This window comes from Mandrillus leucophaeus, unplaced genomic scaffold, assembly GCF_000951045.1.
Source record: "Mandrillus leucophaeus isolate KB7577 unplaced genomic scaffold, Mleu.le_1.0 Scaffold578, whole genome shotgun sequence".
NCBI lineage: Eukaryota > Metazoa > Chordata > Mammalia > Primates > Cercopithecidae > Mandrillus > Mandrillus leucophaeus.
Window position 1 is genome coordinate 1,696,604 of NW_012106230.1, and position 5,180 is coordinate 1,701,783.

Below are 5,180 nucleotides of genomic sequence, written 5' to 3' on the forward strand. Positions count from 1 at the left end.
GTGGAAAATGTTTAATTGTTCTTATGTCAACCTCACATACCCAAACAAGAAAACAATGTCTATAAATAATAAAAAATAATTTGCAAATAATCAGTTTGTAGACATAGATAAAACGTAAGCCACTAAAGGGTTTTTAAAATAATTTCCAAACAAGGAAGAGAAAGCGTGGTAGTGCATGTGGAGGTATGTGGCATCATTTCTTGGAAGGTGGTCAAAACACAGATCATCCTCCTTGCAAGAGACGTATTTTGTTCAGCTACTAAAAATTATATTTTTAGTTTTGTAGCATTTATCCATCAAGTTCAACTTTTGTGGAACTATTTTTATCTTGTATTTAAAAATAAATTTTTATCACAGAAAAACTACACGTGGAAATAAGACTTAAGGGAAAACAGGCTAACAAATTTTTTAAAGGGGATTTTCTTTTTTCATTATTCTCAGTTGGTGTGTGCACCCAAAGCAAAATGTTGATGTTCACTCAAGTAAGACACACAATTTTTTTCCATCTCATCATAAAACATTTGTGTAAAGTTAATTGCCTTTGTTATGAAACTACAATACCAAGCAGCACTACTTTCAGCATTTTCATTCAGTGTAATTTGAAAAAAAATTTTATTAGACAAAAATTTTTTAAAAGAATATTATCTTTAAAATGTCGCCAGTTCTTCAGAGTCCTCCTGTTTTTTTAAAGAAAGTTAATAGTTACTATGAACTATATCTCTTTGCATGTAGAAGGCTACTAATGCATGATGGAGCGAGGGAGAGTGGCACTTATATGTGAAATAAAGGTAGTGTCTGGAAATAAAGTACAGTCATCATATTTTCAGGAAGGTTAGAAGCATACCCTATCCAGGGACTGTGTGACTGAGATCAGTATTTCAACTTCTAACTTTAGCCTTAAAGGAGCATAATCACTGAAGCCTTGAAGTAGCAGAATCACTGAAGGAATACACACTATATAAGGAGTATTTCTGGTCTCAAGGGCAACGTTGATAATAGTTCGATGGCATTTGCCTTTATGTTACTTAATTGTTTATTTGTGTATCTTTTTCTACTTTATGATGTATGTACTTGGCTTCATCAACTGATACCATTGTAACCAGAGAACTAAAATTCCCATTAGAAACAATTCTTTTGGGTCTGGCTAGATGAACAGCATTGGAGTAACAGCGCTAAACTCACTCTTACATTTATACCAATGTTATGCATATTACTAAATTAGTTAAGGTAAATAAGTACTCCAGTGTTTTCTACCTTTTAATTTGGCTTACATGTGTATTTTGTAAAAATAATTTTTTTTTGTATTCATTTTCTATTGCTACTGTAAGAAATCACTACAAACATAGTAGCTTGTAACAACCCAAATTTGTTATCCCACATTTCTGGGGGTCAGAAGGTCAAAGTGGGTCTCACGAGGTTAAAACCAAGATGTTGGCAGTCTGTGTTCCTACTGGAACCTCTAGGGACAATCTGTTTTGCTTTTTCCAGGTTCTAGAGGTTGCATACAGCACTTAGCTTATGTTCCCTTTCCAGCTAGCAATCTCATCACTGACCTCTGCTTCCACTGCTGTATCTCCTCTGCCTTTCACCTTCTTCTTCCCTCCCTCTCCTGTGATTGTCGTGGACTCACACAGATAATCTGTGAAAACCTCCTCATCTCATGATTCTTAATCACATCAGCAAATTCCCTTTTCAATGGAATGCGACATGTTTAGATAGGTTCCTGTACCTGTCTTATTCATTAGTGCTCAGTGGTATAGTCTTACAAAAGTTGACATGCTATATATCCTTTCTATATTATTTACTATAAAATTTATGTAAACTATACACATGGCCGCCTTTGAATAAAAGATAAAAATCAGTTGGTTTTAAGTTTGCAAAAGTGTATACACATATACACACTCACATAACACTTGTGGCACTTTTACTCATATGTGATGAATTAACTCAATCAACCAAGCAGACAAGTTTTCAAGGAAACAAGGTAGAAAAAGTGAATTGTCAGCTCTGGTCTATGTGTTAATCATCCCATGGGGCATGTCAGCCTAAATAAGAGAGGCTCCCTAAAAGAGAATAATATTCAGGATTACAGCATTGCAATGAGAAAGCAAGTGTCATATTAATTATGTGGGTTAAGAGAAAAAAGGAAGAGAAAAAGGAAGACAAACGGTTTTATAGAGAAACAAATTGAGGAGAATTACATGATTTTTGAGATAATTATCTTTGGCTTCAAAAATCAGTAATAAGAGTGTGATACTAGTCTGAGGTTGCACAGGCAGTTGCTGGACAGATGTCCTTGCAGAAGTATACATATTTTTAAGGTTGTGATGGCCTTTGAACAATGTTGTGATTTTTGCCACCATTTATGATATTTTTGTTATCAGGCATACAAGCATGAGAACCCTCTCTTGATAGCCTTTTATGGCTTTATTTGTCAGTTCATGTGTATGTGTGTGTTTTTGTTTTTTTTTTAAACATAACTCCATTTTGATTCTGACAACTTTCACATTTCCCCCTTTTGATCAAAATATGTTTCCAAAAGCACCACGAATAATTCATACTGTCATTAAGTTTTAATGTTTCTTGGTGCCAAAATAGACTTGTTCTGAATTCCTAATCCCATCTCACGTTGGAGAGAGTGCTTACTGACTATGAGTAAACGACAAAACCCCATTAACCATATTGAGCAACATGAGAGGTTTGAAGGAAGAGAATCACAGGCTAAGTCTACCTGGAATTCATTATTAAGTTCAATTCTGTCTGTTGCATCATCTTTTTGCCATCTCAAAGTGCTGAGTCAGCATTGTTTTGTTAGAAATTGTATTTCTGGAAAAATTTAACCAGTGACACACACAAAGTTTAGAAGTGGAAAATACAGAGTAAAATTAACAGCAGTATGAAAGTCCCAATTTGTGTAATCGTTTTGACCCGAGGCTTAAAGACAACCCATTGAGTAAATCAAATGTCTTTTATGCTGGCAAGTGAAAAAGCTAGGCCTTGAGAATAGGGAGCCTCATTATAGAGTTTTATTCTGACATCATGGGAAAAGCTGCCTATGGCATTAAAACATCAACTTTTTGTCCTGGTTTGTAGTTTGACTGTCTCTGATTATGATATCAGGTGGTTTGGTAAACATTTTCTGTGGCCCATGTATGAGGCAGGAGGTTTGTTCCTTAAAATTTATCTAGTTTCAGCTTATAGGGCTTTTGGAACAAAAAAAGTTTTTGTTTTTAGTAATTCCATAGAAGAAAGTTGTATTGGGAGAATCTAGAAGAATTGAAAATTTAGTGTAGTCTACAGGTAAATAACAAGAACTTAAAAGCAATGCAAACTGCTATAACCGAATAATGGATATATTATACCTTTGCTTTAGAAACATGACTTTTGCTCTGCCTTGATCACATAAAAATCTCAGATACTCTTAAGCTAGAGAGCCAAACCAAGGCAGACTTTGGATTTTGTTTACATGCTTACAATCTTAAGGTTCCTAGGCCTGTCAGGAAGTGATAATTTTTACTTAATTCCTTGTACGGCTGGAAACTGTTGAAATCTGGCATTTTATGCAAATTTTCAAATATGACATATTTTCAGTCAAATCCATGGTAATACGACCAATATTTCTAATTGTGTCCTCCTGTAAAGATAAATCAGATTTTTTATTGAAATTATGTTGTTATATACATTGTCATAAAAATTAAGAATACTTATGAATAGTTTTTGAATTGTCAAGGAATTAAATTGGGAGAGAAATCAAATGGTTTTAATTTTTTTCACAAAATTATCCTTTACCAAATTTGTGTAAATTATCTATAGCTTAAGAGATAATTTTTTCTTAAATCTTGAAAACAAACTACGTAAAGAATCATCAATGTTTTAAACAATGTTTTAAATAAAATAATAAAAACACTATTTTCATCAGTTATTTTTATTGCTTGATCTTGATTAGCAGTTTTATGAACCTATAAGTTTTATGAACCATGAGTTTTATTAATCCATAAGTTTTATGAACCTATAAGTTTTTTAAATCAGAGTTCTAGACATTTTTATTTATTTCATTGCCTTTAAAGTTGTCATAAATCTGCTCAAGAATACTTGTTAGAGTCCTTTCCATGAAAGGCAATTTTGGATTATAGCTAATTGTAAATACTTTTAGAGAAGAATTTAGAGCAATAATTATGAATGACAAAAAGCTAGAATAGTCATGGATAAAAATCTGATGAAAGTTTTTAATTGACAAGGAAATTTATTTATTATTATTACCTATTACATTTTAAAATATCAATCAGAATTATGACTGGCTGAATCACATCAAGGCTATCAGACTTTTGTAAATGTGATACAACTGAAAATCATAAAATGCGCACATCAATAATACATCCATACAAATATAACTTTAAAGAAGATTAAGCTTATCAACCAAAATTATGACTGACAATATATTAGATTTTTGTAAGTTTATGTAGATTTTGAAACAACTATATAGATAACATACCCCTGAATGTAACTGAAAGAAGATTTAGCATCACTTAGTATTTGACAATGTTTTCCCCTTATACTTTACTAAATAAGACTAATCATTTAACAAGACATATGTTCTTGACATATGGGCCGAACTGAGAAATTTCAAACTTAATTATAGATCAGAAAATCTTCATTTTAGAGCCCAGAGCCCCATTTGCATGTGTGGAGAAGCAGTGGCACCAGCTCAGTGGTGCGAGACATCCTCACCCCCTCGGGAGACTTAGGGACGCACTGCCTCTGACACCTGCTCAGTTCCCTGCCCAGGCGAGGACGCCATCTTGTGGGGTTGAGTGTCTTGAACTGAGAGCAGCAACTATGACTGAGTTGCTGTTGGTGATAACAAAAGCCTCAGCAGGTGGGGAAGATGAAAAGTAGCAGGATCAAGCTGGGAGATGGGACACCAAACAGTTGAAGAGACTGAATCAGGTGATCTTTTCAGTCAGCTACAATGGCAAGTTCTACAAGGATGTGATGGAGGTGGTGAATGATCAAAACTTGCTTATTTCAGTGATGTTCCTGTAGGTGCAGTATACTCTCGGGTGGCTCATTCACAGAATCAGAAAAGACTTTACATCATGATACTAGGATATCTGGCTCCTTACCAAAGGCTAGGAATAGGAACTACAATGTTAAATCATGTCTTAAACATGTGAAAAATA